Raw genomic sequence first — 13,913 nt, 5'->3', positions numbered from 1 at the left:
GGAGCCACTACAAACAAAATGTCATTTAGTGGCACACAAAAAGTGTCACTAAATACCAAAAAAGTGTCACTAAATGTCTCAAAGAGAATCTGTTACTAGAAATGCTCCCACTAAAACTCTTTAGTAACACTTTTCAGTTTTGACGTTGCAATTTTTAGTGTTTTAGTGACATTTTTTTATTTGCCATGGTAGACAAAAAACTATTTTGTGACACATAATTTTTGCCGCTAAAAACTCATGTAGTTATAAAATTGATCTTGCCTTTAGTTGTACTTTTGTATTTGCACAATACAATAAAATATTTTTTGGCATATATTTATAATTGCTAATTACATGTGATTTTAGATTTTCTTCTACTTACAACGAAATATTTTTTCTCTATAATATGAAATAAAAACTATTTTAATTGTAGAAAATAATAATAATTCATTGGTTTTCATCAATATTTTGAATTCTATTAAACCAAAGTCTAAGTAAATATCAAATAAGTCTAATGTTGTATATGAAGCATCATCAGATCCAACCTAAAACTATAAGGCAACACAATCAATAAAGGCAAATCCATATGTAGTAGAATCATCATCAAAACTTCTTATACCCTGTACACAAATGTAATGATTAATGACAATGGTTATATTTAAATAATAGTAATGTATTGGCAATGACAATAAATTTATATAACTGAAAAGAATATACCTCCTTTGTAGCAAGAAGATGAACAACTTGTGCCCAATGTAGCCATTAATCAATGTTGATGGTTTAAACACACTAATTTTCTTTGAACTATCTGTGAACATTTAGAGACATAATATTTAAACAAATAATGACATATTATCTACAAATGACAAAATATGACACTTATACACAAATGGAAATACATTTAAGTCATAAACTCACATCATATGCCCTAATTTTGCTTGCTTTGATGTTTCCAATTGTTCCACTCGCCTAACTTTATACCTTCAAATTTTACATAAAATCTGTCAATAGTTATTTAATGATAATCCAAGAACTTGTAAGAAATTAACAAATGACAAGATTTTAAGCATTTTAGTAACTTACCCACCAGCCAATAGCTTTTCCATGGCATCATCAATTGCATTCTTGGTGATACAAACCTAAAATAAAGCAAAAAAAAAAAAAAAAAAAAAAAAAAAAAAAAAAAAAAAAAAAAGATGTTAATTTACAAAAACAACTTCAAAAAATAGTTAAGATATTCTCACTACACAATATATATTTGTCACTAGAAAATACATGTCGATATTTCCCAACACCACTCATTGAACAAGAAGGATGAGCCTTGCACATCCGAATTAAATAGACAATTCCCTTATATCAAGTCGATTCCTGCAATTCATCACAAAAAGTTTGGTTAATGATTGATTTGATTGCTGATAAATATCAACTGTATAAGAATTATGACGAAGAACACAATTTAAAAATAAATATATTTCAATTTTTTTTAAAGATTTGATAATATTTATGTAACAGTGATGGTTGAAAGTCATGATACCAAAGTACCAGACAAAAGAGTAATTTGTAGATATGATGCCTTTTGATTAATTGACAAAGAGACAACTTTTATGGGCTTCATATAAACAAGGAGGGGGCTAAAAGCATATAGTATTTCTATAAATCTCATTTTTATAATTTTGTTTTCAATATATGTACGTTAAAAGATGTAAAAATTGGAAAATTAGGATTTAATCATGGATTTATGGTCAACTATTGTTAGGAACTAGTTAAGATATGTCTTAAACTATATATGTTTTATAATTGTTACCTATGCAAATCCACAATATAGTTGATCATGTTGCATTTGTACTAACTATGATCAAGAAAACACATACACACAAGAGGCAAGAAAAGAGTGTGGTAATATACCTTCCTCCTCCAGTCCTTTAACGACATTAGTATGACGTTTGATAACATGAGTAAATGATACATGAATTAAAACTTGCTCAAACCCTCATCTTCTCTATAACCCTGTTCCACAAACAAAAACATTCAAAATTAGCAATGCTTCTTAAATTGAATGTTTTATTTCATATGAACAACCATATTAGATACATATTTTGTGGAAAACAATCGCAATAAAAAAAGTGTTAACGTTTAACTCTCAACATAATTCTTATCAATATACAATAAACACGTGGTGGCTATAACAAATTAGGAAAAAGGAAAAGAATAAAACAACATTGAGATATTTCAGAAACAACAAAAATGAGCAAATTAAATCCAAAAACAAGTGAATTAAATGACAAAAAGATATGTGCACACACTTGAGGAAGTATTATAGGAGTACTCCCATGTATTACAGCAGGGTGTGTTAAAGATTGCATGCAAAAACACATTAATTTCTGACTTTATTGAAAACAACTTGAAAAAAGTAAGTTTTGGTAACTGACTTAAAGATTACCTCCAAAAACACATTAATTTTTGACTTTATTGAAAACAACTTGAATATATTAAGTTTAGGTAACTGCATCCAATCAACTAATATAAATAAGAGTTCAATAGAATTCATTAAGAGAATCTAGGGCAGCTGGTACCTACTACCGATAAGGAGCAACTATTATCCATGTTTAATTTTTTATGAGTTACATGACCTACATACATGTACACTTGTAATAATATAAATATTAAATATGGTTAAGCACGTGAAATCTCCAAACATGATGAAACTTAAACTAAGGCATTGACATCAAATTCAAACAAAAAAAATTCTGATAAGACAAGAAATGCTCATAATTCATGAGATCCCCAATACAAAGAACAAATATAACCTAAAATGAAGTTTTGAATGGGTAAGATCGAATCAATAAGCTCTGATGTGACATAACATCCACCAACAAATACAACATACAAAGTTATATTACAATACGTAAGCACATCTAATAAAAATTAGGAATATTTCAAGAAATAAGGATTTTAAACCATTTAGAAAATAGAAGCTAAAGCTTAATTTACTATGAGATGATTGTAAGTAGCAATAAGTAGATATTTAGCTACATTATGCCAATAAATCAAAATTCTTCATGAATGTTTCAAGAAATAAATATTTCAAACCAATTTAGGAAATCTTAGAACCATTCTTAAGACCACACATTAAGACCATCAAAAATTCAAGTACCCGAACAATTAACTTTTTTTTTTTTCATCATCACCAACACTAGTGTCTGGCCAATCCTCAAACAAGTACCCCAATCTCGTCTCCTCCGGTGACATCTTTCAAAGCCCAACCTATAAATACAAAAACAAATCCTAATCTATATAATGATTGCATAAAAACCATTAGCAAACAAAACTGTACATACACCGACTCCTGATAGAAAATTGAAAAGTTTTTTTTTGGAGATTTAGGCAATAATACCTAGACATGGGGGGCTCAATCACGAAATCAACCATCCAATTCAGAAAGAGGATCAACCATCTTAAGTCAAAAGTAAATCAATTTTATAGCAAAAAAAGTCGACATGGCGGATCAATCATGAAATCAGAGGAAAAAATTGGCATAACTAAATAAACCTTCGATTATTACCTATAGAACTCACATGTGGATTTGTGATTGATCATATGAACTTGTAGATAGGGTCGCATACATTTATCGAAGCTACGGGGGAAGGTTCATTTAAGCCATAGAAATTGCACCAAGAGGTGGTAGTTCCTCGACACAAATAAGAAGTTTGGAGTGTGTTTACATATGTCTGCCATATTATGTCTTTTTTCTAGTAATGCCAGGAGCTACCTACTTACGAGTCCGACATCTGGTGAGTTAAAATGAAGATCAGAGATGCAACGAAGCTCGATGGCTTTACAAACGACTTTCTTTCGATTCCTTAAGCCCAAACTCAATTGCAATATCCGTAAACTCCATTTCAAGAGAGAGTGGTGGAGAAAGAGAAACAATCTCCGAAAACTCCATTTCAAGACAGAGTTGTGACTGACAGAAGATATATCGACGATCAACCTCAACAATTTTTTCCGCTCGTTAGAGAGGGGAAAACAAAATCTTATAATGGTATAAAAAACCTGATAAAAGTTTAATAAAATTTTAGTGGCATATAATAACTTGTATGACACAAAATCAATAATTTTTAATGGAATTTAAAATCATTATGCCATTAATTATTATGAGTATGAGTGGCAAAAAATGTTAAGGGCCAGTAAATCTATTAATATTTACAGTGGCACATAAAATATGCCACTAAAAACAAATATAGTTGCACAAAAAAATTATGCCACTAAATGTAAATTTGTTTGTACCGAGCCTTCCGTTTAGATAAGATTCGCTTTACTCCTATGGTTGATTTCTTGGAAAGTGCAACGGATTAAGTTGTTGTTGCTTACCAATTCCTAAGTTGCCTAGAATTTATGATCAAAAGACTAATCTTTTAGTAAAACAAGTTCACTCATTCATTGATCAAGTGGAAAAATAAACAAGAATACTAGTGTTAAGTTTGAATTATTCTAGAACTGAACTATTGATTGACATTAATGGATAAAAACATCAATTCAATACATGAATGATCATCATATATTTCCTTTCACATTAATTTACCTATTTTACTATTTAACCCTAGGTTTATGATCAAAACACTAGTCTTATAACTTTGGTGATCACAAATTCGTAAGATTCATGTTTACCAAAACAAAATGATCATCTAATCTCAGTGAAACTCACTAATAAACAAAAAATGGAGTTATCATTAACACAAAAGGATCTTTATCAAGCTATCATAACATATAAGCAACTAGCAACCATCCATAATCCAATAAATTAAAGCATAGTCCTAAAATCCTCTACTCTAAACAGAAGTTAGGTATTTTAGCCCATAACCACTGGAAATAAATAATAAAAAACGAAGTTCACTTTGAAAAGCATGATGAAAAACAAAGTAAACAATGTTTTAAAAGTATGTTGCCTTAAGATCTCTTTAAAACTAAGCTTCAAACGAAATTAGATCTTTATCAACCTCCTAGCACGTCTCTGGTCTTGAAAAGACAAGTATAACTTGAAGCATAAGGTAGGGTAAAAGGCATAATCGATATATATATATATATATATATATATATATATATATATATATATATATATATATATATATATATATATATATATATATATATATATAGATAGATAGATAGATAGATAGATAGATATATTGTTTCCAAAATCTGCTTCCCATGCCGTGGCAAATAGGCTCCATGGCGTGGTGCTCATTAAACTAGTGTACACTCCAAGTCAATTAACTTTGATCGCAAATCTTATCCTCACCACGACATGGCTACATATCTCCATGTCGAGGGCTTCAGAATCCTTTAGTTCTTTGACTTTAGTTGACTCGATCAAATTTTCTTGCTTCCAGCTCTGCATTTTGCTTCCTCTTAATCCTAAGCATGTCTTCGCTTCTACAAAATAGATTTTAAACATATTAAGATAATTTTTTCCTAAGATAAACACAATTATAGCTAAAAATATTAAGATAATGCACAAAATATATGAATAAATATGCAAATATCAAAATACCTCACACTTTACTTTTGTTTGCCCCTATATAAAACCGATTTTATTATCATTATAACATCACATCAAAAACCTTAGCCATCAACATTGTACAAGACAAACCATTTTGAGCCCATCCATTACATCGAGACCGCGATGCATGTATCTGTATGTAATATTCGTAAGTACTTCCCTAATCCTAAATAACCACAATCATCATAAATATTTCCTAGTTATTTTTAACACATTCATTTTATGCATCCCTTTGTCCGCAGAAATCTTTCATAACATCAAGGTAATTTTTTATTAAGACCCTAAACATACATATAGAAAAATAAACTACAATGAAAAATTACAATAAAATAAAATACCCATTTGACTTTTGGCAATTTCTCTTTATTCTTCAATATCTTCGGTCTCCACTCAATATTTCTCATTTTTTTAAACAACTAAAAACCTAAAAAGAAAAAATGTATATGCTTAAGAAATGGAATTTAAATTCAACCTTTATTGGTTAAAGAAATTAGTCTAAGGTACAATTACTACATAAGTTTTCCTAGATAAATATGGTACACGATGCTAAACTTATTATGTCTCTCAAACTACATGGTGTTATGTTGTTGTCCCATGATTTCACTAGGAAAGGGATGCAACAAATACACTCGAACATATATTGGCTCAATTGAACATCTAAGCTTGCATCGGATCGTCCCACAAAGTAACAAAAACCTCAATCCCAGCACAACAATATAACAAATTTGTACTTCATTTCAAAATTTGACCATTTTTTCAAGTCTTCATGCTCTATTTTTTATCCTAGTAATTTAATATATATATATATATATATATATATATATATATATATATATATATATATATATATATATATTCAATATGCTTGCATTACTCACTACAAGAAAAGGGGGCATTAGAGACTGACATAATTAGTCTTTGATGGTTAATAATCAGTCTCTAATATGAATCGGGTACTGATTTTGCTAGTCCCAAGCTAGACCTAGATAGCGTATTTTTTTATATATTGGACTGAAAATCAGTTCCTAATATGTAAAAGTATCAATGACAGACAATGAGTCCTCGATACTATCTCGTTCAATCTTTAATGTGATTTCTTTAACTCCACGATTTCATGCAATATCAGTCTCTAATAATAACATTTGGGGAGTAAAAATTAGTCCTACATACTATATCATTCAGTCTCTAATATTGTCATTCAAATCCTTATTCAATTCATATCATTCCCTGATAGCATCTTTCAGGGACTTAATATCAGTCTTAAATACTATCATCTTTAGTCTCTAATGTGATTTTTAGTGACTAAATATCAGTCTCAGATACACTTTTATTCTGTCCCTAACCTGATTTTTTAGTTACTAAATATCAGTCCAAGATACATTTTGATTCAGTCCCCAACCTGATTTTTTAGCAAATGAATGTTAGTCTCAGATAAATGACATTTAGTCCGTAAACTGAATTTTTAGTGACATGAATATCAGTCTCAGGCAATGTCATTTGCTCTCTAACCTGATTTTTCAGTTATTGAATACCAGTCTCAAAGATAATGTCATGCAGTCCCTAGCCTGCTTTTTTGTGACTAAATATCATTCTCAGATACAATGTCATTAGTCTTAACTATATTTCTTCTAAGGCTAATTAACATTTACTAATATGATATTCGTTTAGTCATTAATACATGTTTACTAATAATTAGTTGTAAAAGCTACATTTTCAAACTAAAGTTTAGTCTTTAACTAACATTTATAGTGAATAATATAAACAATGCATTTGTTGTTAATACACCAAATGAACTAGTACTAAATAAATAAACCATAATTTAGACATCATATCCAAATTTTAAAGAACAAACAAAAATCTCTATGAAACTAGTCAATAACTAAACGATACGTGAAAGAAGTTCCAAATTTTAATGAACAGTCATGAATGTTACGCTTTCTACGCTTGCTCTGATAGATCTGTTATGTCATCGTACGCATGGGCTTCATCTTAATTGGGTGGACATAATATGTTTTGAGAATCCGGGAACTTTGAGATATTAATCTAGAACATTTTTTTCACATTTTTCCTCACTTTATTTGATTTTCTTCGTCATTTATTTGAACCTCCTCCTCAAGTGCAACACTCGTACTTTTTATATATTCTTCATCTTTTGAGGCTAATTGAGATGCTTCTGCGGTTGATAAGAGATGTATATATTTTTCCTCATACCAGGTCCAACTGAAGCCTCCCATCCATATAGTAATGTTTTATGTTTGGCATAAACAATTTTAATGACTTTTTTCTCTATGTCGTATTCCATTTCTTGAGTAATGCTTGTTCCTGCCGAAACTAATTTGGCGCATTCTTCATCCTTGAGTTGGAGAATATTTTCCTCATACAACATAAAAACATATTATAATAACATATAACAGCAATATCAATATATTATAACTAAAAATCAATATTAGTCAAGAAATCATTCTTACGTATTGAATGCGTGACTCATCATTTATGCATTTCTTTATAGGATGAAAATACAACTTATGATATAATTCGATTGGGCTTGGGGGGGGGGGGGGGGGGATCTGAGTCTCTTTATTTGACTGCAAATAATAAAGATTAATATAAGTAAAGGTAAAAAAGAATTTTTCTTGAATATATTAATTCAAATATGAATTAATTTGATAGTGTACCATGGCAAATTTGTGATTTGCTATCGATCGTGAGCAAGTTTTCCCCGATTATGTTTCATTTGTTCAGCATATTGCTACAAAATTTAAACTATACGTGGTTAATAATATAAATAAGAGGATTGGTGGGAACTTTATACTGGGACGTCTTCTGATGAGCAGGGGCTATAGTTATCTGGGATCAGGAAGATGATCTGTACTCATTATATTTCCGCAGGTTGAACGAGAGAGGCTAGTACATGAGTTTCTAGATTTGAGGCTCGGGGGTTTGCTCGAGGCCGGAATGTGAGTCGTAGGGACTCCGGAAAGGAGTGATGAGCATGTTCAGCTGGGGTTTTGCAGCTGAAAGGGGAATGGTTGAATGATGGTTTGGATTATCGTTTTACAAGGCAAGGATTGTCCCCTTTCAATTTTCGAGCTCGAAGGAGTGAGTAGACTTGGGAGTTGGGACCCAGGATCAGGTTGTGTTCCAGCTCGAGTCAGTTAGTCGCAGGGGCTGGCAATAGTATTTCAATGCTAGTGCATGTAGGTTAGTCGATGTGGTATGAGTATATTGTGAGGCGTAAACGATTACCATTTCGTTCGATAGGAGTTTAAGATCCAATTAACCTTGGATCTCTTGCATCTGATGGTAAGGATTGATTGTGCAATTCATTGCACTTTTTGAATTGGAGACTATGTCTTGGGAGTAGTTTGTACCCGGTTTAGGGAAAAGGCTATTTCAGCTACTGCCATTTAGTTGTGGATGATCGAGTTGGTGAGTAAGTCAGGGTGCGAGATCCTGAATGATAGAATTTCTAGAGCCGAGGGCGTGAGATTTGTTGAAGCACTTTAGGAAGAAGGTATCAAATGGGAGGTCTGCAGACAGGGTCCCACAACATGCTTATTCAGCATTGTCTGGATTCAGTGGTTTTAGTAACCGTTATTGATTGAGTGAGGAAAGCACCAAGGGAAGCAGCTCGTTGTTGAGCCATTATTTGGAGCATCTATCTTTGGACTTCAAGATTTGGGTGTGGGATCATTTGAGCATTAGGGACTATTGGTTTCCCTGGGATTCAAGAAGTGTTCATCTAGTTATTAGAAGCGTGTGAGCATTTGGGCTTGGCTAGTAAAGGAGTACTAGTTGGAAAGTCTTGGTTGTCATCAAATCGAACGATGGAAAGTAAGAAGGATTCAGAATTCTCTAACTTTAATGTATTGTGAAGAATTAGTCAAATCTAAGTGGGGGAGAATTATCCCGGGATTCAGAAGCAGGAGCGGTTTCAAAATGGGATAAGTTTCGCATTGTTGTCAGGAAGGAAGACAACCCAAGTAGTTGTTAGGTTTGAGGGTTGTGTGAGTTGGGAGTTCGGTAAAAACCCCCCCAGCATGTGAACCGCGTCTTCTTTGTGCTTGATAGCAGAATTTGGGGAATCAGGTGGGGATTCTATCCATGAATTAAGTTTAGTTGTGTGTTAGGTCGAGTACGTGTTCGATGGGTATGGAAAGTGTTGTAAGACTACGGGGGTAGCCGTAACATTCACTAGTGATTAGGTAATAGTATGGAAAGTTTTGTAAGATTACGGGGGTAGCCATAGCATTCACTAGTGATCATGTAGTACGTGAAGTGTTGTAAGTCTGTGGGGGTAGCGGTAGCATTCACCAGGTTAGCAGATAGTGCTAGAGTGATGTAAGTCTGTGGGTGTAGCTGCAACATTTGCTAGGTTGGTAGATAGCATGAGTACGTTGTTAGGACGCGGAAGGGACAGTAGTAACCACCAATTCGGGTGAAGCAGTGAGGATATGGAAATCCTCGGATGGGTTTATGGGTTTCCCCAGAGGGAGTAGAGGGAGTAGAGTTGGTTAAGCTAGTGATAAGACTGTAGGAAGGTCACTACGATTATGAGACCAAGGAAGTAATGGATTGCATAAGGTTTCTTGTGATGTAAGGCTACCATTGGTTAGGTAGCAATTGGTTTTAGCCGTGGATTTGGTAACGAAATGATTCGATGCATGGATCCGATCGGTTGGATCAGGAGGTTGTTATAGTCGCAGTGGCATGCTAACTAGTGGCAACGAGCTCCAGGGAAGGATTTAGTTCTGCAACCGGGGTGGAACTCGGTATTTCAGATGATTGGTGAACGAATTGAAACCAAGGAGGTCTCAGTATATTTTGGAAAGCAGCCGTGTGGCAGCACACTTCTTCAGGTAGATCAGTGTTTAGATAGTTTCCGTGTTTAGGGCGGTATTGTCGAATTGGGTCTTCAGGTGTTTGAGAAGTATTTAGATGTTGGAACCCCCCAAATAGAAGGAGTTGAATAGTTAGATGAGAGACAAGCGAACTGGGCTCAACAATTATGATTTAGTGTGAGAGGTCTATCAGGGAGCCAGACTATCTCGAGACTTCAGGTTTCAGATCGAGTAAATGTGATCATATTGCAAGGGAATGGTTTATCTTTAGGTTTTAGAACCCTGCGGGGGTTGGTTACGGTTGCCTTGGAAAGGTTGGGATGTGCGTGTAGTTGTCGCCATGTAGTTCAAGTTGTGTGGCGTGTAAGGAACGATAAGAAACGATTTTGAGGACGAAATAGAATTTATGTGGGGGAGGGTTGTAACATCCCATTTAAAATATAATAATTAAATAATAACTTGGGAGCCGAGAAGCAATTTGTACTATTATTATATGTTGTTATATCCCAAAATCAAATAACAATTAGTGGGGTGTTGGCTTCGAGGTACCAAATGATATATTTTTGATTTCCGAGGGTTAAAGAGTTAATATCGGACTTATTCTAGGAAGGATTCTTGAAGCAAGGGTTGAAAGGGTAAATTAAGGATTTGTTTTGTAAGGAAATAGAGGAGGAGGGACCATTCTTGTTATTATGGGAAAAAGGCTAAGGAATCGGGTATATAACCCATCTATCCCTCCGAAACCCTAACCCTACTACACTCCCTTTAGCCGCCATCTCTCTCTCTCTCTCTCTCTCTCTCTCTCTCTCCATTGCCCAGCCGATCTTTTTCTTGCGTCTTCGATCCGCCAACCACCACAGCGACCACCAGAGCAACTACCTCTCCTAACAGCGGGAAGATGAAATCCCGTGTGTTGCTACCGCTATCAGGTTTGGCTGCGCCCCCGTTGCTGTCTCCATTGTGGATGTTGGAAACCACCGAGTCGAACCATAACCGCTGCCGATACCGCATCAGTCGGAGACCATATTTTGTGGTGGCTGAAGGCGAAGATGACATGGGATGTCGTGGTTCTCGACATCATCGTCGGCAGATGAAACCGCCACCCCTCCGCCAGTGCTGTCGTTCTACCTCTCTTTCATGTTTCTTTCCTACACCATCTCAGCTCCGTTCGATACCCGTCGCCACCCATGCGATTGTCAACATCAGTGTCGCCGGCTACTACATTATTTGTTGCTCCGGTCACTTTTAACTGTCGCTGATTACCGTTGCTGTCAGTTTTCTTGGGTCTTCGCTGCTGCCTTACACCGCCAGGTTGGTGGCTGGTTTCATTTTGTGAATAGATAGAGTGTATGTGGTCTCGTTTGGCCAGTAATCACAAGAATAGCCACCATTACCATCGTGAGGTGGTGGCTGCCACCATCTACCACCATCTTCTGCCACAGCACAGTTGTGTGTTTTTTTATTAGATTAGTGTGTGAGTGTGTTATTCGATTGGGCTATAAATTATAATCGGTATAAAAATAATAATAGAAAAATCCATAACCACCACCGGCCACCGTGTCGGGTGGCAGTGTGCTTGCCTTGTTGTGTTTGACTCGGTTGGGGGATGCTTAGACAAAGTGGGCCCAATGAAACCCTAATGGGCCCAAGGAAACCCTAATTTACCTAATAAAACCCTAATGGGCCCAACGAGTCCCAAAGGTGCATGTTCCATACTTTCAGGTCTTCCTAACTCATGGAATTTGCCAGTTGAAGGGTTATAGCTTTGACATGGCTCTTCCACAAAGTAAGAGCTCTGTCAGAAAATGTGCATGTTGCATACTTAATTAACTTTACTTGTTTCTGGACACGCACATATTTCAAAGATTGTTTAAGTCTTTTCAAACCTTTGTATGAACACTCTTTAGGGTGCCCATGACTTTTCTCCATGGTTCGAATGATTGTTACTAGTTCCCCCTCCATTGGTGCCGCTTGAGTTAAATTGTGCTATAGTAGCTGTTACAACAACAGTTACCGCAACTTGGAACATGGCGACATCATATTGTGGAGGTGGTAGCGGTGATGGATTTGGTGGATTGTTGTTCTTTCTATTGGACTTTCTTGGAGGCATCTTTCTGCCAAAGAATTAACAATGAATAGGTGAAAAGTTTTTGATAATAATTGTATGTCGGGTGTTAATAACTAAAAATTTTAGTTTATTATATGCATAATGACTGACTTTGAATGTGTTTTGAATTCAATTCATAATAGTAGTTTATATAATAAAAGATAAACTTATGAATTTCGTTTGTGATAACCAATGTAGTAAAATGCTAGTCAATTAATTTGATGTATATTGATACATAATGTTGCTAGAATGTTTGACATTGTTACTCGTCTAAAGTGCATCAAAGTTTAAAGAAAACTTGACAACATTACATTTCCCTAATTAGTATAGAAGTCTAATAACAAGGTTGGGTTTTACATAGATAAGATTAGTATTAACATATATATCCGAAGTCCTACACTGAAAACTAGACTCTACTCCCTAGTGTTCTGTTTCCATTAAACGCCTTTCCAGGGAAATCTGATGCTTCTTAGTGTTCTTAATTCATCTTGGGAAGCATCCAATTGTCCTTGTATTACTTCGGTGTGAGTTCGGGTTTGGTCATGAACTTCATCTAGACGATGAATATCAGTAGTGTTAATCTGGGCAATTGCATTTACTTCAACGATTCGGTTTATTGAAATTTGCACCTGATCAGTTTGGCAAGCAATGCGGTGTACTATGACAAGGAGAGCCCTGTCGGCTGAACCTCCTTTAGAGAGGTCATAATAACCTCTTTCTATCCCATAAGGAGGGCGTTGTCCTTGTTTTCGACTCCAGTAGTGCAAGTATGTGGCCCATGCTAGTGTTGGTTGTTGAAAATTTTGTCCTATTGCGGGGTATTGGATGGTTGGTGGGGGTTATAAACTTCAGGTTCTGTGTCAGTGCAATCAAAATCTTCTTCTTCCTCTTCTTCATCCATTGGTTCCTCTTCCTCTTCTACTATTTCTTCTGGATCCTCTTCCTGATCTTCTTCAATCCATCCATAATTCCCTTGACCAAGGAAGTAGGGATCTCCAGGTGGAGGATATCCTGACATAAAGTCTATACGAGATATTAAAGGTAAGATGCATAGAAATAATCGAGTTTTTTTTATAATATTACAAAATACTACTATAGTATTTTAAAATTGTGTTATGTTCTAGAGTTATTCTGTATGAGTAGAGTTTGGTAAGTTTTAGACTTGTCGCAACACTACCATCACTCCCAAACACATGTTGATTATATCTCAAATAAATATAGTTGATTAGGCTATATTTATCCCATATATGATTATATAACTATCCAGGTTTAACCGCAGTGTCCAACATCCAAATACTTTTATGTAGTTATTACTGTGATACTATTTCTGTATGCTTGAGTGTTAGTATACTTCTTATAAAATATTTATATTTTAAAAGTATACTTGTAGTCAGAGCACTCCGACCCCATTGTATTTATAGTTATA

The sequence above is a fragment of the Lactuca saligna genome, chromosome 9, assembly GCF_052625555.1.
Source record: "Lactuca saligna cultivar CGN05327 chromosome 9, ASM5262555v1, whole genome shotgun sequence".
Taxonomy (NCBI): Eukaryota; Viridiplantae; Streptophyta; class Magnoliopsida; order Asterales; family Asteraceae; genus Lactuca; species Lactuca saligna.
The sequence above is the reverse complement of the archived record's forward strand: the minus strand, read 5'-3'. Positions refer to the sequence as shown.